The sequence below is a fragment of the Vidua macroura genome, chromosome 4 (assembly GCF_024509145.1).
Source record: "Vidua macroura isolate BioBank_ID:100142 chromosome 4, ASM2450914v1, whole genome shotgun sequence".
NCBI classification, from domain to species: domain Eukaryota; kingdom Metazoa; phylum Chordata; class Aves; order Passeriformes; family Viduidae; genus Vidua; species Vidua macroura.
Window position 1 is genome coordinate 2481541 of NC_071574.1, and position 20034 is coordinate 2501574.

A 20034-nucleotide genomic window follows, 5' to 3' on the forward strand; every position below is an offset into this window, starting at 1 on the left:
AAAAAGATAAGATCCTTCAGAATTCTTAGGCAGCTTATGGTAACTAGGAACCCTTATTCATTCTTTAAAAAAGCCATTTGTTACAAACTCTCATTCACCCCCCCCCACACAGAAGGGAGAGTCAGATGAAAGATGTCTGTCTGTTAAGCTCTGTGACAGAAAATATGTTAATGACTTTGAAATTAAAGCAAGACCCTCTTACATACACCTTAACTATGAAAAAAAGATGCTCAGCTCTTAGGCCTTTTCTTTAGGCAAAGGTGAAGCACAACTCTGGTGCCACCCTGGAGGTGAGGGGCAGAGCCAGGAGTGCAATGGGATCTCCCATGTCTGTAGTACTGCAGAGGAAGGGTGCAGTGACACCACCTCTGACCAGCACAGAACTGGAGCTACTGGTGTTCATCACCCACCAGCACACTTTGAAAAATGTCACTTTTCAGAAGTGGTCTCATGTGGATATTCTCAGCTCAGTCAGAGAGAAAGAGAAAGGTTTTCTAACCAGGCAAGAGCCTGGGAAGCAGTTGGGAAAGAATGTAAATAATTCTCTAATCTACCTTGTTATTCACATTGTTTATAGATATGTCCTGCCACTGTGCGTCATTCACTGCACACCAATGGTGTGGGATGTTTTTATTCTAAGACCAATGAAATTAGTCTTCTCGATGTTCCCTATATATAGAGTGGTACATTTGAAATAAAGAGAGTTCATTTTCTTTGCCTTCTGATGTGGAGTTCTCTGTTCCCGTCCTGCTCAACGGCGTCAGTCTCACACAAAATGTCACTAAGAAAATAAATGTTCACAGGCAATACACTCTGTCTGCAGTAAGCAGTGACTTGCTGAATCATTCCTGAAGATTCCCGTACTGCCCTCCGGGCTGATGCTGACTGACTGCCTGATGCCATACCTGGAGATTCCTGCTGCCTGAGGGCCTGGCTTGGATTTTGCTCTGCTTTTATGGCAGCAAGCACTCCTCGTTCATAACCCCCCTGTTTGTATGAGATACAACCACGTAGAAAACAATGAGCAATAATTCTAAGCCAGAACCCTGATTCCTGTATCCAGCACACCTCTCTGCGGGGCATTGCTCGCTTACTTGTAAAATGTTTGGTCTTAATCTCCTCACTCCAGCACTGCAGGACTAGACCTGATCCAAAGCACCCTCTGGACAGGAACCAACTCATGAAGTTGACCAAGCCATTTGTAAAAAAAGATTTAGGACATTGCAAAGGAGTTGCTCCAGCCTGCCACCTGCTAAAACTGAAACTGAGGATTGGTCATTAGCGCCAAGTACAGCTGACACTGCTGGACCAGTGTCCATTATCTGACTGCCCGTCCCTCAGAAGCTCTGACAAAACTGGGACAAGGAACAAAGCACCTTTCACCCCAGAGCATGTTGTGGGTCACAAGGTCGTAAGACACAGCTCAAATTAACATTTTGTTTGCTGCAAAAAGGTTCAGGGCCCTGGAAAACAGTGCTCTGCTCGTGCCCCAGATCAGTGCTGGGAAGAATAAACAGGAGTGTGGGCAGCACTTGGCAGGCAGCTCAGGCCTGCAAGCTTTACTCACACGAGCAATCCTTACTGTCTGATTAGTCCCACTGCAGCCATGAGGGAGGGGGTGTCCATGCAATCCTGCAAAAGGAAGAGAAGAGCCCTCAGCCATGGAAACTGTGCTGAGACATGCATGGGGGATTTTATCAGCCTCTTCTCCTGTTGGGACTTTGCTGCATTTCCCAGTCCATCCCTTTGTTTTTCCCTCCTTTTTCTCTAGTGTTTAATCTTATGAGTGAGGCAAAAGTCCTTGGAAAGGTTTCCTGATGTCTCACACACGTCATGGGCTGGATGTGCTGTGTAGCAATGTCATCATAGAATCATTTAGACTGGAAAAGACTTCCAAGATCATCAAGTCCAATCTTTGCCTGATCACCCCCTTGTCAACTAATCCATGGCACTGGGTGTCACATCCAGCTGCTTCTTTAACACTTCAGGGATGGTAACTCCACCACTTCCCTGGGCAGCTCATTTCAATGCTTGATAATCCTTTCAGTGAAGAAATTCTTCCTGATGCCCAGGCTCTGGCTGTTCAGCTCTCTTCAAGCTGCACCACCACTCACAGGGTCAGTCAGCACTTCCTGCTGTCCTCCTAAACAGCACAGGGAGAGGAAGAGGCTCTTGCTTCCCTACTTCCATCGAGAGACCTGTCTGAGCTGCAACTCGCTTTTCGTGACTTGCTGGCCTTGTGCATGTAAATTACATAATGAACAAAATACCCCAAGAGACACATGGGCAGTTTGCAGAGCAAAACCCAACTCCACATTGTTCCTCACTGGTTTTGTCTCAGCACAGCTCCCTTTTGATTCACTCTGAAGCCATACATGTATCCACCCCTACCCACACCCATTCCCACACCAGAAGCTGTAAAAGAGCTTCCAGTCCCTTGGCTTATGATTTATCCTCAACTGCAAAGATATAAAGCAAGGCACAATGCTGAGTTTCTCTGGGCTCTCCTTTGCAGCAGAATTGCTTTATGGTACCTCCTTTATGGTTCTTTGTCATGTGTTCTTTATTCCTGGGGAACCCTGTGAATGCTGCACTCAGAAGTGCTGCAGAATCCTCAGGGACAGCAAAATGCTGGAATTAGAAGTGATTTCCAGCAGAGAGCTCAAGTTAAGCAGCAAAACTTTCAGCCAAGGGCCTATTGGGATGACAGGAGCACAGACCAGTGTCCTATATATTCTCACACTTAGGGAGAGCTACAGGCATCTGGAGTCTCTATTACCCACACTTTCAGAGGCACTGGAATTATGAGCCGTATTTGTAGTGTTCATGGTGGCAGCCCCATCCTAGAGAGAGGATAACTGCTCAGTCACTGAGGCAGAGGTGAAGAAGGAAGATGAAGGAATACTCTAGGCCTGGGAGCAGAGCCCCATCTTCCAAGCCTTGGATGGGAGGGAGAATGATGAAGAATCTGTTCCTCTTTTTAGCTACCAAAGGCTCATTCTTGGCTGACTGCAGCTGAGCAAGGCAATATTTTCTTTCCTAAGAAGCAGTTCTCACCATCTACTTAGCAGGAGAATCTGGGCTGCGGTTATAGCTACCAAAAGTACAAAGACATTCCTCTGAAAATTAGACAGAAAGACCTTATATTTTTCTTTTAATTGCCTTTTCATACCTTCAGTGGTGCGGGGTATTTTGCAAAGTGCACCGCACATGGTAATCAAGCCTCACAACATCCCTCACCTTAGGAAGGGCTGTCACACGTACTGCCTGCACAGAGAAATGGAAATACACAGCAGTAAACATCTTGCCTCTCATCCCACAGTGAGTATGTGGCACAGGCAGAAATGATACCCAGGCATCCTGGCCCTCTAATAGTTGCACACCTACTAATCAGGCTTTACACATGTAACTACAGGCCTTTAGTTTAATGTTGTCTATGAGGAAAGGAGGATACTGCTGATTTTTTAACAGCAGATATTAATTATCCTTTCCTTAATCTTCCATGGGGATTAAATAGTGATAATAATACTAGCTGCCTTACCCCCAAATTTAAATGTTGAGTGCTGACAGTTTGTATTTTTCTTTGCCCCTAAACATTCCCCTGAAGGGCTGTTGTGTCTCTGCAGAGCACGAGGTACTCCCACGTACTAACACTGTACACAGGGCTTATTGAAGGGCTCCATTTCAGGCACACCAAAATGCCTCTTGTCCTCCACGGTGCAGAACTGGACTGTGAAAAGATGATAGCTTGGCTCTGGATAGATGGATCAGGATAGATGCTTCCCCTCAGCTACTCACTCAGGCTTGGCTTAACCTTCACACCCTGCCATAAAAGACAGCACAGACCTTCTTAAAACAATCCAGGGGATTCTACCCTTTCTACACAGACACGACCACCTCTCCTGCCTGATAAACTGGCACCCCATGTCAGCTTGTGCTTATGTCTAATAAATAGCCAGAGCTGAAGTCTCTGGGATTTGTTCCTGGATGGGTAAGGTCACCCACTGCCTTGATTCCAGGCCTGGAGCAACATCACTTGCTCATGTCCTTAATGACATCATGAAGCTTGTGCCTTTAAAAGACTTCTTAAGAGCAGCAAGAAAAAGAAATGCCTGGGAGGTTCCAAAAACTCGTGTCTGAAGGTTTAATAGGTTGATTTATGGGTCTGGGTCTCTCCCACTGTGGCTCTAAGTAAACGTTCAGTTAGGATTTTGTGAAGGGATGGTGATCATTTCCTGCTTTGTCAGCTTTACTGAAAGGAGCCGCCGCTGTTCCCCTTCCAGAAACAAGGCCTCTCTGATAAGAATAACTTGAAAAACAAGAGCAGTTCAAATTCCAATAGCACTAATTCATCATTAAGCTCAAACTCCTTTTCATGCCATCATTCTAAAAAGTCTATGCCAGACAAGGAAGACAGAGCTAAAAATCACAGAATAAAAGTGCTTGGATCCTGAGTGAAACACAGATGTGCTATATTTGCACTTGGTCACTTTTTAAAAGGTCACTTTTTACCCAGCAATGTCCAGGAAGAACAAGGCAGGGGGATTTTTCAGGTGATGAACATAAGGCCCTTCTGAGGATTTAGCATGTGGAAGTGGCAAAATGCCTTGTGCTTTCCACGAGTTCACTGCTCTATTTCCACAGTGTGGTTACATGTTAACTGTGAATAAAATTTTCCTTACTCTCAGCTGGGCACAATGTATGGCACACACATCCTGGGATAGCACATTCCTAGGAAACCAAAGGACAAGTGGGCCCTGAGCTTTCCCCAGTTAAAGGGAGGGCTGGAAAGTGTCACAACCAAGCCAGTGTGGATTTTGCTCAAGATCTCGCACAAAAGCTGTTTTTTGAAATGGCACAGGGAACCTCAAGCATCCTGGAATTTACCAGCATCATCCAAGAGGCACTTAGATGTGTAAATAAAGTAGCTGTGCACTTAGTCCTGGCTCCCAGCATGTAACCCCTGTGTAGGAACAAATGTTGTCAGCTCTGATAAGGACGTGGGCTGGTTACACAAAGGTGAGGTGCCCCACAGATGCACGCTATGAACCAAAGGAACTTTACATGGTTTAAGGGCGCTATTCAGTTATACTATTGTATAATCCAAGCCTAAAGCAATCCAAATCTACCATAATCCAAGGAGTTTTGGTTTGGATACACTGGGTACGTGCATCGGTCTTTGGAGGACACCTCATGTTGACTTTTAAGAATTCTTGCTTGGAAAGTGTCACATGTAGTGTTCATTGTGCTGAGATGACCAAGCCAACATGTGGCCTCTAAAACCCAGACATGAAATTAAGCAAGTGCTCCTCTGTGAATGCCTGAAGAAGCTGCATATCCCAACCAATTAAGGGAAACCACTGCTGAAGTGATGCCAACAGTGCATTTGAAATACAAAAAAGAGAAATAACCTGAAGAACAAGAGACCACAGGTAAAAGAGGTGTGGAAAAGGCATGGGAAGACATACAGAGCAAGCTGGTGAGCTGTTGCTAACCTTTCCAAAGAGAAATCACTCTAACTAAATTAATAAGAAAAGCCACATCTTTTTCTCTGATGCTCAAATATCCAAGAACAAAAAAGGCCCCATCACACAATTCTCCTCGAGGTGCTCCAGGGGAACTGGAAAAACAGCAAAGAAATGGCAACATGAAATCAAAAGCTGAGAATTATTCACACTAAATTGTCTCCCCTCAGTTGTCACTCCCAACCTCTTGCTCTAGCAAAGCCGAGTCAAAAACTACCCTGGAAACAAACCCCTCCTTTTGTTCTCTGAAGACTAGAAGTCTTTTTATATTTAAATGAAAATCTGTCAAACTAATTATGTGAATATGTAATGGTCTCATTCTGTACTCATTAGAGAACATGGCAATGGCCATAAATTCCTCTGACAGGAGCGTGTATGTGTGAACATGAATGTCTGGTAACGTCTCATAACCTTCAGGCTGGACCACGGCTTTTGTCTCCGGGTTAGACCTCGAGAGACAAACAAAAGCCCCAGTATTGCTTAAATTAGATGCAAAGTGCTGCGTTACAGCAATACGATAAGCATGATTCTTGTGCACACAAACAGCCCAGGGGAGCGCAGGGACCGTTCCCACCGTGACAGAGACGTGGCCCCCGTGTCGGTCTGTGTCGGTCGGTGACGTCGGGCATTGTCCCGGGCCATGTACAATTTTCTGCTTCAGGATAAATAGGCAGTACAGCTGTTGCCATGGATTGCTCTGAATGTCCCGTCAGGAGAACTTCAATGGGACGTGGCATTCCTGGAAATTTTTTGGTGGTTTTGATATCCATAGATAAAGAGAAGAAATAAATATGGACAAGCAGCACCAAAATAAATGTGTACGTGTTATATCTCATTCATAATAATTGACATTCTTCTTTCATTCATTTCTGTTTATCCTTATGTACTGATGATAGGTAACTTTTGAAACAAAACTGGGCTGGCATTAAAATGGATCCCAGTCTAAATTTAACAGATAAAAAGGAAAAAATCTACATCAAAGACCATCCAATGCAACATGTTGGAGCTGAGGCAGAAAATATTGAAGAACATTGATGATTCTGGAGATGTGTTGCAGGGTAGGAACAGCAACAACAGCAGCAACATTTTATAGGGAGAAGTGAGCTCCTGGGCAGGATGAAGCAGAAGACACAGATTTGTCTCAGCAGACTCAAGCCTGCATTCCTGGTTTTGTTTTGAAATGTAATTCTGAATGGTACAAAAAACAAAATGTGTGATAAACACTGAAGAGAGAATGAGACTGAACCTTAACAGCCCCCAGTCATCTACAGCCTTCCTTTGCTGATCCCACAGTCCAAAACCAAAACCACCCAACTTGGCCTCTTTCCCTTCCAGCTGGGGGACTGTGGGAGCATCCATGCCTGGATCAAAGATCTTATTCTACATTAGAACAGCTTTCAATTAGAGAACACAGCAAAGACACAACCTGACACTGAAGTGCAGTTAAACAGAGCCAGAGCTTGTGACTGCTCGGTGCAGCTCAGAGCATCCCTCCACAGCTGGCTCTTGCTCTTTGCTTTTTCCAGCCAAAAAAACAGCTGCCTTGTGCCTGTAGTTCAGGCTGGCAGCTCACAGTCCCCTGTCCCCAGCAGCTGTGCAAGAGTTCCTGGGGCGAGAGAGGAGGCTAAAGAGGAAGGGAGCACTGCAGAACCCATAAGAATACTTGTACTGGCTCAGTGAAGAACTAAACACGACTAAAGACGCCAAGTGCTTGATTTGAATTGCTGCTTTCCCCACCCCACTTCCCATGGTTTTTTGGGGGTCATTTATTGGGAAGGACAGCTGCAAAGAGCATGGCTATGACTGAGTAAGCTCCTGATTAAAGCCCAAATCTCTGGTTGCAGCAGCACTGCCGTTCTCCCTGAATGAGATCAAAAGTAAGAGATAAAACATATGAGGAGGTGAAAGGCTAATGGCTCCTGAAAATAGTTCGGTGGTGATAGGACTGAGATTATTTCTTCGAACAACATTTCTCTCATTAAAAGCAGGTAGGTATCAGATTTTAATGACTTGTTTTTTCCCATCTGGGTAGGGCCAGAAAGACTTTACTCCCCTGTTCTCCACAGCCGTCTTTCAGAAGAAATGCTTTACCTGCCTTCTTATCACGGTTAAATGATACCTGTGCTTGAAAGCAGGATTTCTATCCTTCTCTACAACCTTGGGCAAATATACCTGGTTCTCAGAGAGCTGACAGGAAGGCAAATCCCCTATTGCAAACTGACAGCTGTCAAGTGATAATAAATACCTGTAATAGGGAGAGTTTTATCCCTCCTCCCTGTACATATCAGCTTTCACTGAAATTATACCCTGCTCCCTGTGATCAAGCCACTGTAGCTGTGTGCCCAGCTTCAAACACAGCCCTGAGCACTGAGGGGAAAACAACTGGGTTTCCTCTCCTCTTCATGACATCTCCTTGCAAAGGGCACGAAACTGCCAGTTCCATGATTCCCTCTTGTCCGTGGGGGCTTCTCTGCAAATTTTGGTATTTATTGCATGCTGTTAGGCATAGAAATAAAATACTAAAAGAATACAAAAGAAACCAATATACTGTTTGAGAAATTTAAATACCCCTAACTTCTGAATGTCTCACGTCAAACCTCTTGAAACACTCATGTAAATTTGCAACTTACAAGTCCTCATCTTAAAGGAATTAAAACACTTAAAAACAATCCACTTTGCTGAGTCACAGCGAGAGGTTGAGCAATGTGCAAGAATGAGGCCTCAGCTGCTTGACAGCAGGAAAAAAAAGATTAAGGTATGGGGAGAAAAGAAATCTGCATTTCAGAAGGGAATTTCCAGAGGAAAGGAAGGAGTAAAACCATTCAGACAGACTGACAGACAGTTGTTCCTGCCCCTGCTGACAGAATAAAGGCTCTTTCAGCACTAACCCTTCCCCATGGCAAACCATCTCACACTGGTGAACAGGAAACAGAGATCTTATGTGGCAAAATCTTCCCTGGAACACAAGCTGGCATCTCTCAGTACCACCAGTGATGCTGAGCTACCTGTAACCTCAGAGAATCCAGTCCCACCACTTCATGATGCAGCAAAACTCCTCAGCCACGGACAGAAGAGCTCCGGGGCCAGAAGAAAATGATGGGCACAACAAATCCACTGGGATTATTTACATCACTTATAACCTTGGTATTTGTAATAATAAGACAGAAGTGATCTCTGTTTCATTGAGGACAATCGAGTGGTTGTACATCCACTGGAGACTTTACTGACCTCATGGCAAACACAAGTTCACACTTGATTTGAATAGAACAAGATTTTGGCAATTAACAATAAATTACACACATGGTCTCATGCACCAGCGCAGAAAGGAAAACGCCTCCCCAAACTAAACACAAGCTGAGCTCTACAAAGCCCTTTCTCCTTCAGCACGCATCACTCTGGAGCAGGAATCCCAGCCCCGTTCCCGCTTATTCATGAGTGTGCGCATGCAGGAGCAGGGAAGAGGGTCGGGAAGAATTTCTTTGCGAAAAAAGAAGCAGCAGCCCCATTCCTGAGCTGCTGTTGCTATGGGCCCGCGGGGCTCACAACAGATGGCAGGAGAGCCATCCCTGCGCCCGGCTCTGAAGCCGTCCACTCAAGCATGCCATTCGCATTCCCCACATTCCGGCGGGACGTGGCCCCGGCGCAGGGCGGCCGTCCCCGGGACACCGCGCCGCCCTCTCCTCTCCCCGAGGTGCCCGCGCCGAGCCACGGGACCGGGATGTGAGGAGCAGTGGGAAGACAAATCCTGTTGGGACACGGGATTTCTGTACCGAGAGATTCGCTGCCTGGGAGAATGTGGTTTGCTGACCGGAGCCTCGGTCCTGGACATTGTCTATTTCTGCGTCCTTGTAGTGGTCTGATTGGGAGTGAGAAAACAGCACTAAAGGGCCTGATCCAGACCCTAATGCAGGGCTGGGCATCTTCCTGCTCCCGGGACGGAGGAGGCAGCAGCCTTCAGGATAAGGGATTGAGGTGGGGAAGGCTGGACCGAGGCAGAGAGATCCTCTTTGCTGCGAAGACATTGTCACATCCTAACCACTTGAGGGGAACAGAGTTCAGAGCCAAGGCCATGGCCAAAAAGGAGTCACTGTCCAACAGGTGTTACAAACAGCTGAGAAGCATGAGAGGAAGTGAGCAGAGAGAAACCAATGTACAGATGGACTAAGAGAGGTGGCGGGGAAAAGCATGATTTAAGAAGCAGAAATGTCCAAGTGTACAGAAAAGGGACACCAAATGCAGCAGCCAAAGACTTCAGGTACAGGATTCTGCCTTGCTGCTCCATCTAGGCTGCAGTAGGGCAAGATTACCTGCAAGAGCCCCCAAAGTATACAAAACCTTGTTGAGGGTTGAACTCCCCATTCCCGAGGAGTCCACGGTCCCAGACTCCCTCTTTTGTGCCCTGCAAATCCTGCCTGGGAACCAAAGCGTGCTTCTGACTCCCAGCAAAGCTCTCCCAGCTCCCAGGGCACAGCCAGGCTAAGGAAAATGCACCCTCACTCCTGTGGGACACTTAATGGCAGCGTTCTGGTCTCCTACACCCAAACAACAGCCGGGCTGGCTCTGCAGTGAGGAATTTGAATGGGATTTGCCTGTCGCTTGCTGATCACACAGAACGGGGCTCTTTGGGGCTAATTTGCATTTGGCTGCTGGAGTCACCGGGTTTTCCTTTTTCTGGGGGGTGTTACAGCAAGGATGATGGAGACAAAGGGGCAGATGCTGAGGGCTGGCCGTGTGCAGCTGGCCATCGCATTGTGCTGAGCTGCAGGGCTGCTCCGAGGCAGCCTGGGAAATGTGCTCCCTGCTCCCCGGCAGGCTCAGCCCAAAAGCCAGCGCCACTCTCTTCAGGGATGGGACTCGCCTGACCCTCCTAAATGTCGTCCTCCCAGAGCACCGGGGGGATAATGATATTTTCTAGTTTCTTTTCTTTCCAATGCAGACCTGGAGCAAGCCTTAACGAGGAGGAAAGAATCTGACTTCTGCTGAAAGTCTTTCAGGTGGCTGCATGTGCAGTATTTTCTGTGTAGGCATGCAGGAAATTTTCCCTCCCTCTCACACACACAATGGTTTAGATTTGGTATTTACGAGCTTAAGTTAGAAATAAAGGAGGAATGAAGTTTCCAGGTGGCTCTTTCTTTCTTTAATCTTTCCCATGTTTCTCCCTCCCTGTCTTTTCTATCAGTCTTTAATCAAATTCCTGCTGTTACTTTTATTGAACAAAGGAGATGCTGGCACAGACCTGAAGTGCCTCTGTACATGGGTTGCCCTCTAAAAGCCAAGTTGCTACGATTTATTACTAAATGGTCCCTGCAGGCTGTAATTTATGAAAGACGGAAAGAAACGTCCAAGCTTTGGCAACTGAAGTAAATGCTAATATCTGGTAATTCTTCAGCCACTTGGGTTTCTATGAGGTATTGCCTTTAGCCCTTTGAAGGCATCCAAAAGCCTTCACTTTAACACAATATAAAGCACACCAGAGAGAACAGTAGCATCAGCCCAATATGAATTTTTTCAATTTGAAGGGGGTGACCCACCAAATCTCTTCAATTCAGGCATCTCTTCAAATTTCAGATGGGACGTTCCTCTCATTGCTGCAGCCTGGGAACATGCTCACCCCTGTAGGCATCAGGCCAGGCAGCAGGGTGATGGGATCTGTGCTGTAAAACAACCTCTTCCTTCATGCTCTGGATCCTTGTCAGCTCCGCTGCCTCGGGAATCTTTAGGGATACTCCCATGCCCATTCGTTTTGCCCCAGTATTTCACTAGCACCACAACAACTTGCTGTGACCTGCACTATCAACTTTCCCTAAGCATACTGGATCACCACAGTTTAGATAAAAAACCAGTTACAATTTCCCTTGAAGTGCACAGCTAAAGCTTTGGCCCATACTCAAAGATAAAACAACCCCAAACAAACATCAAATTAAAAATATCCTAATAGCAATGAAGCAGCTAATGAGTTTAAAGATTAGTTAATGCGTTTACTAAAGGAGTTCATGTGTCAGAAAATACTCAAACTCAAATCCAAGTTCAATGAACTTAGTTTTATGGTTCATGACCAATCTAGAAGGGTGGACAGGTGTGTGTACAATATACAACAGGTCACCAAAGAATGCAAATTTGTGCAGGCCCAACTGGAGCTACAGTGATTGCCAGCACTGGAGCTGTACTAATTGCCATCTCTCATGAACCAGCCTCTTTCACATTCTCTCTCTGCTCCCTGCAATGTTGCCATATTGATCAAACAAGACCACATCCCAGATTGTGGGGCTGGTCCATCTCTGTCCAACAGTGACGTAAAGTGTTGGCCTGGTTTGCCACCCGCTTTAAATGACTATCAACTTATAAAAGGTGAAGGCCAAGAAGGGTGCCATGAACTTGAGCATGGATTCTTCCAGACTATAAAACTTCAAACTGCACCCTACAAATTGTGGTACGGACATGAGTCAGAACCCCTACTTGGGAAGACTCAGTGTCCCAAGTGCATGGCATTGATATAACCCTTGGACACCGAGGGTGGGGATGCTAACATGCTGCACAGCTCTGGAAGCTCTCCCAAGTTCACCTCTCCTATGAACTCCTGGCACTTCTCTAGCCTGAAGTCTGGGAGCTTTGCTTAGATTGCCCAACAGCCTCCCAGTGACAGACCCTGAGCGCCGGCGCAGCACCGGCTCCTCGTTTGCTGCGAGCTCGCTTGAAACAGCGGCCGAAAAATGCCCCCCGGCACTGCATGAACACTCGTTTGCTCCGAACTTTACGATGCTCGTGAGGTTTAGGACAGAGAGAGTCCTTAAGACTCCCGCCCTCCGCTCTCCCCAGCCCCGCGGCGCGGTGCAGCTGCCGGCCCGGCACGAAGCCGCGGCCGGCGGGCTCTGCCGTGGCCGCGCAGAGGCCGCTTACCTTTGGAGCCCCCAGAGCCAGGCTCAGGGATCCCCATCCTGCCCGAGGGGAGCGCGGTGCCGGCAGCGGGGAAGGGGCAGCACCGCCTCGGAGCGCGGAGCCGCGGCGCGCAGGCACCGCGATAACGAGCCGCAGATACAGGTGCTGTGCACACAGGCACCTCGGCACTAATCCCGCAGGAAAAAGCAGGAGGTTCGCGCGGCACAGGCAGCTCAGATTACTGCCCTCCTCCCCAGCAGTCGTCAGCAGGCCTGACAGACAGGAGCAGAGACCGTGAGGAAAGGGGGAATGTGCTGAGTGAAAGTGCCAGTCAGCTCTGCCCCGGCTCCCCGCAGATTTGGGCTTGGCCCCTCTTATAATTAACACTGAGCTTTGCGGGGAGAGAGGAGAAAAGAAACTACATCCAAGAAAAAAAAGTGTTTTCAGCCAGCCAGGAACGATCCGTTGTTTCTCTCAAAGTTCACCCCTCAAATTGCAATTGAAAAATGTAATTGGAATAAGGGTGGGGGATAAACACGGTGGAGGAGAGGTGTAGCAGGGATGTTGGTCCCTAAGTTGAGGCTCAGCAGTCAACTGCAGGGCTGAAAAAGATGCCATAGGAGAAGGCTGTGGAGACTGGATGAAGTCCATGGAAATAATCCCAGAAAAGCACATGGCCCTCAACCCACTGGACGCATCCTGCTACAGAGGAAGTCAGCCTAATGCAGCCAGGGAGGTTCAGGTGCTCTATACCCAGCCAGACTGCCTTAACATCCAAGAGAAAGCTGAAAACATGCATTAAATATACATTAAATATATTAAATTAACATGCTTTTCCTACCAGGAGCAAAACGGTTCATTTCAGGCCAAACAGAATACACAATTACATTTCCATTTAACCCTAAATAGTTCTCTTTTCCAGTCCGGCTGTAAAATCAAAATATTCACAATCTCATCCATACTTTTCATTATATTTTCTCTACTCCAATGTCCCCTTTACTTCAAGTAAAGGAAATACATCATCCTCTTCCACACAGTTACCTTCTTGAATGCCACCACTCACCCCCTGACATTTCACCTGACAATAGTAATAATTTTTAAAAGCTTGGCAAACACAAAAGCCTAAGTGGTAACACTGAGCTAACAGCCTCTTTTCAGCTCCTGAAACGTGTATTTTTAACCACTATTTCTGATTTTAATTTCCTTATGCCTTCTCAATAGGAAAAAAAAAAGTTACTGTTTATTATGCAGGTATAAGCTACCTAAAAATGTTTTACATACATGCACTGAAGATCAGCCCTGCCTCCCTTTTAATGCAAAAGTCAGGCAGGAAGCTGAAGAAAGGGGGATTAGGAAAAAAACCATTCTATATTCTTTGTCCATCCGTGTTTGGGTGAGTTAGTCAGGCTGCTCTGCGCTACACACAGGAAGAGTTGTGCATATAAAAGACCATTTGATACTGTCTGTGCAGTGTCTGCTCTTCATTGTTCTTTTGCCTGAGATATTCCATGTATCCAGCCCTAAGGGAGAAACAATACCAAGGGATTTGGATGACCTGTACAAGCCCATTCATAAAAAACGTAAAGGAGCTACAGTAATCACTGCACCCTAACATCTGTTTTGCTGAAGTAAATCCAGGCAAACACAATTTATATCAGTAGGATTACATCAGTGTTCATTAACCTCTCCTGACCCCACCTCCCTTTCAGAGGAAACCTTGGACCAAGCAGGAAAAGCAAGGAAAAGATTGCGTGAAATGATTTTATATTAGTAGCTGAGAAATTGAATATTTAACCTGGCTGTGGCTGTGTACACACGTACATCTGTCCATATCAATGCCACCCAACCAAGAAACCCCTTATAAATCTATATTTATAGTCAGCTCCCATGCAACTGCAGCTCCTTACAGCAGGGATGATGAAATGCAGCTATTCTCAGCTTTCCCTGCAGCTGCCCAGTGAGGGTGTCACCCTGCACCCCTCTGCACCTGGACAGGTAACCAGAACCCCTGTCCAGTCCAAGTATTTGCCCTGTGGACTAAAGGTCACCCCGGACACCATCCCAGGTAGTGAACAATGCACGGGGTGCTGGGAGAACGCATGTTTGTTTGTCTGAGTTTTCATACTATTGTGATCTGATCACCTCCCACCTAATCCTTGGGAAATTAAAAAAAAAAAAAAAAAAAAGGAGATTCATGCTGTAAAAAGTACTTTGTAGGCCACTGGCAGAGATTTCCCAGGTTTTCCAGAGTCACTTGCTGACAAGTCCCACCCCAGGCTGATTATTGTGTGAAGAAGGCAAACTAATCCACAGGCACAGGGTGAGAGGAGCAGCTAATTGGAATGGCAGTGGCTGGAAATTCTTGGGTTCCTAATGCAGCTTCAGCTGTCTGTAACATCCCAGAGACCATAACACATCACGGTGGCTGGCATTTATTTCTTTCCAAGGCATTTTCCCACTGTCCCTATCAGTGATCTAACAGCTTCTTTTATTCAAAAATTGTGTCTAGATCTCCCTCACATTTACTAAAACCCTACAATTCCTGAACTGTAGCTAATTAAGTCTAGACAGTAAGGATCTGCCAGTGATTTAAAAATTAAATTCTGTTCACCTCTCAGCTCTCTGTCCCTTCCTAATGAGACAGGAACTGCAAACATTTTGATGAATGCATGGGAAACTCCTCTATGAAAATACTGATGCTGAGATATTAAAGACTGACCAGTTTGATCCAAGACACAAGGAAATGTTAAGGCCTTTCTTTATCTGGGCACAGGGTGTACAGGCCTTGGAAATCCCATCCAAATAGTGGGTGAGGCTTCTGGTGTGCTCTGGCTGGTCACACCCATTGGCATTACATGAGGAGCTGCAGACTCCAACCAAAGGCTCATCTTTTTAGCGATAAAAGGATGCACTTTGAAAGAGCTGAGACACAAGGAGACATGAGCAGGGGCACGCTGGAAAGCTGAGGAGGAGTTCACAACAAACAGAGAACAGCACTAGACACAGACCACCCTGCCAGCCCTCGAATGCCAGCTTTGGCCTCTAAGCTGTCAGTCTTAAACATTCCATGTGCATGAAGCCTTCCTTTCTGCTGCTCCCCCAGTCATCAGCACTGAACAAAACCCAACCACATTGCAGAGCAGCTCTTTGGGAAGGCGCTCCTGCGCTGCTGCAGAGCGGGGCGTGGGCCAACGCCAATTCTAATTCATTTCATTCACAAAACTTGGATTTATTTGATGCAATTTTTTGGCACACTGTCAAATACGGCACAAAATTACATTAGTGTCATAAGAGGAAAGGATTAGTGGACAGATTTCTTTGAAGAATTGTGTTGGCACTTGTCTTTTTGTAAAAATGCCAGCAGCTTCCCCTCTCTCCAGGAATAGCCCATTTTCTCCTGGTCAATGAGGAAAATCACTGCTCAGTGAGGGTCTAAGCCAAAGCCTTTTGGAGTCTGTGGGAATCTTTCTACCGATTTCCATGGGCTTGAATCATCTCTGAGCCGCAGACGTCAGCTGTGCTGACATCTTCCTCCGGCCCTTCGACACCTCCATAGGGTCATTTATCAGGTGGAGTGGAAGACTTTTCTCCTGTATTTTTTCCTAAAGCCTTAGTTATAGTAATTTGCTGCCAAACCAAGACCAGCTCTGTAGCTATGGCATAGGTGCAAGTATTCAGGATGTCTGGATTTAATTCCTGATCTTGCCACTGAGGTGTTTAAACGAGTTGATTAGAACCAGATCTGTCTGAAAACTCAGCACTGGCCCAGGGAGGCCCAAGCAGCCCAGCACCTTCTCTCTCCCAGCATCTCCCCCAGGTCTCATCGTTCAGGCAAGGGGGCCCAGGGTCAGGGATGTACCAAGAGAATTACCCAAATAACCCAAGTGATGCAGGGAGTCTGTAGGGAAGCGTGAAAACAAACATGCAGATTATGGTCATAGCCAAGGATAAGCTTAATCCTTCCTTTTTGTACAGTTTTTAGCGCAACAGGAAAAGAAGGATGTTTTCTATCCCCCCTCCTCCTTTATTTGACTTGTATTTTTAGTCTGAGGTTCTTTGAGAAGGAAAAGAATTACAGGCACTGCTAAGCCTGAGGCAGACACAAACCACTACCACTGAAAACAGAAAATCAGCTACCTTGAATACTGATCTTTGCTACAATATTGTGTTCATCACATAAGTAATACTTGAACAGGCTTCTTTCAGTTGCTGGTGTCAGAATGACTGGATATATGCTAAGAGCACATATGTGCATCTTGGAGCAAGCAAGATGTGCTGTCAATCACAGCTAGTTTGAGATTCATGCTTTGTCCAGTCTCACTGGCTCTGTAAACACAAGTGCCACTGTCACATCCCAGTCTGTGCTGGCCTGAGCCCCAAAAACAACACCCTGGAAGAGATCTGCAGGGCCCTTGCACATTGGTATGAGCAGAGCAAGGGCCTAAAACCCTGTTAATTCTCTGCAGAACATTTTTCATTGCTGTTCCACCAGCAAATATTAATAGAGCTTTGCATTAATTAACCCAGCCTGAGGCTGGATCCCTCCGCAGTGCACTGTCCCCTCAACAAGAAGGACTGCACTTGCTGTGGCCTCTGCCCCGCAGTGCTGAGGCGTGGCCTGTGGGAGGCCTGGCTCGGGCACTGTTTGTGCTGGAAAGGGTGTGTGGGACTTGTCCCCTGCGGCCGTGGGTCTCCTTGGTGGCACAGCTCCGTGTGCCACCACGCCTGGCTGCCCTAATTGCTGCCCTTATGGACACGCTGCATGTCCAGCCGTGTAAACAGTGTGATGCTCCCGCAGCCATTCCTGCTCGCTGACCTGTGCAAAAGCCTATTTTTGGCAACTGCTCCAGGCCACTGTAGGGGCTGTAAATCACACCAGGCCCTGCCCATGGTTTGAGCCTTATCTTCAGCTGATGAAGGCATGCACAACACAATTAGACTGATAGCACTGAAAAGGGTCTTTTTTTAATTGCATCCAACTCTGATTGGATACTGCAGTTGGAGAAGAAGCAAAAGAAAAAAAACAGGTTGGAAATAATTATGTATTTCACAGCAAACCAGCAAAGTCTTACTTCTTTTGTAGCTGTAGCTTTCAAACAGCTTTTCCTCCACCTGGTTAAAGATCAACTGAGTATCAAAACCTCTCTAAGGCAGTTTGCTGAGGACAGTAGGCCAGCCTCTCGCTACAAAATCCAACAAACTGGTCTCTCCAGTTTCCCATTGTGATTCACACCGACTGCTCCAAATGGGCAAACCCTGAGCAAAGCGATCTCCCCAGCATCAGCCTGTGAATTCCTCAGGCCTGATGAAACTGGTTGTTCTCGTGCCCATGGTGAGAGACATTTGTCGCCAGCAGTGATTCAGGCACAGAGTCACTCCCTGGGCTGCAGAGCAGCTCCTGCTCCAGCTGGTTCTGGCCTCAGTGGAGTGGGAGTGTCAGCAAGGTCCCTCAGAGCACACCAGTTGCAGGCCTGAGGTGTACAGGAATGAGCAAACACACACACATATCTGAGTCCATTGTCCTGGAAATGAATGGGCAAAACAAGTGAGGATTGGGTAGAGAGGCAGGACCTGGCTTTGGGAACAGCCTTTGAAACAAGGGAGGTGTGAGCAGCTGTGCTAAAGAAGCAGAGAAAACTGAACATTTGAAAACTGTCACTGAGGGCTTCTGAGCTGGGGACAAGACAAACAAAATGCAGCTAGAGAGCATCCATGAAAACTGTTCAACATTCATCTCCCAAATAAAGATCCTCTTAGGGAATAGGCACAGGATTTCCTTAACACGGGGCTCATTAGGGCATTCTCTCCCTCTGCCCTACTATAAGTCTGTGAGCAAGGAAGCAGAAAGTGTATAAATTCACAGCTTCATGTCTCTCCTCCTGCAAGTTCCTCCCTGGGGACAGCAGGACATTGCACAGGAGTGAGAGGCAGACTGTGGTCCTCATGTACTAAATACTCTGGTGCTGGTCACGTGAGATAGATAATTTTTCTTATTGTTATTTATTTTAGCCTTTTCTCTAGCCCTGAATTTTCCCTGATTTTGCCTTCACATTTCCTTCTTTGAAACTATTCCCACTTTTCCCCTCCATTACACTGATCAATCAAACTTGAGTTGATGAAGACTGATGATGACACATGAGTTCTGACATTCCAAGGGAAGTACCACATCATTGCATCAGCCAGTCTGCAGACCTGCAAGGTGTTGTAATCTACTTTTGCTTAGTAACACGCGGAGAGGCTCACCCTTTAAGTACTAAAAGCTTACCTTTGTCCTGAAATAAAAACCAAGATTATATAGCAATCTGAGTATGCTGTGTGGGCTATGGCACAATACATCTGATTTTAAAAATGTGTGCTTTCTGTCTGGTGTGATGGTTGGCGTCACCCACCGCACCGTTACAGAGAACTTCTGAGGTTTTCATTTGAAAAACAAACAGCTAAACCTTCAAAAACATGCTGACCTGGAATATGCTCTGCAGAGAGCCAGAACCACATACACCAAGCAGACTTTGCTGCTGTTTGTATATGACTTTTAAGGAGTAAAGTCCATATCTGTGGGAGTTGTGTCACCCCATAAGGAAGAGTTTCTGTGAATACTGAGAGCACTGAAAAATTCAGGTTACAAACAGGTCAGGAAGTGTTCAAACTGCTGGTACTTGCAGCAAGCAACCCTAATCCATTTCAATTCAATCGTTACGGCAAATTTACAAAAATCAGCACCACAAGCATTTCAAAAATACTTTATTTTCAGATGATGTAGTACTGCAAATCTCCAACCAACCAAATCCAACCAGCCCCAGTGGGAAGCAGGTTAGTGCTGCCTTTACCTGGCTTAATGGCTAAACTCATTCTGTCTGAGGTCAAGGTAATCTGCACCCCTTTCCTCTTTTCTCACCATTCTCTTCTGGAATCCTTATTTTATCTCTTCTTACCTTCTAGAAGTGGAGACAAAATCTCTTCTTCTACCCTGGCCAGTGTGCTGAATCTGGCCACTTCTGGTGATGGAGTGACTTAAGAGGAACTTGTGACCCACTGCCCAGGGAGCAGTCAGGACCTCACATTTCCTGATTTTTGCTGCCTTCATGCCAGCACTGCAGGGTCAGCTGGGACTGGGTCAAATTACCTGAAGGCTGGGCTCTTAGCTCTTAATTGCAATTTTCCAGTTCTAAATTTATGGATTATCACTGAGCCTTAAATGTGCACAAAGGATTCAAAGTACCTTGGCAAGGGAATGGTATGTGAATGTAATACCTCTAAAAGTTAATGTGCTTGATCCTTCTGTTAGTGATGAATGAAGCCATGAAAGACTCCCAACCAAATATTTTTCATGTTCACTATAGTAATCCAAACCAGAAAATCATCAAAACCCCTTGCATACTCTTTAAAGAGGGGGGAAAAAAGGTGGAAAGGTGTTGGGAATATAAAAAATGCAGAGAAACTATTGCACTGCTAAACAAACAGGTTCTTTTCCCACAGTTTTGCTAAGGTAGCTTGAATTAAACATTTTGTTCAGTCAGTACAGTTGGATTACAATCTACCTGGCTCAAAGTAAAAACCAAATCCAAAAGTTATTTTTGGAAAACACTCAAATTGCAACCAACTCCTTTTGCAAATCCTTTCCCAATGGGTGCAC

The 20034-nt window shown here is 46.2% G+C and overlaps 1 protein-coding gene across 3 annotated transcripts in view; it reads right to left on the bottom strand.

Moving 5' to 3' along the window:
- Window positions 1-20034, bottom strand: part of SHROOM3 (shroom family member 3) — a 115710-nt gene that overhangs the window by 58244 nt on the left and 37432 nt on the right. The window lies entirely within an intron of this gene.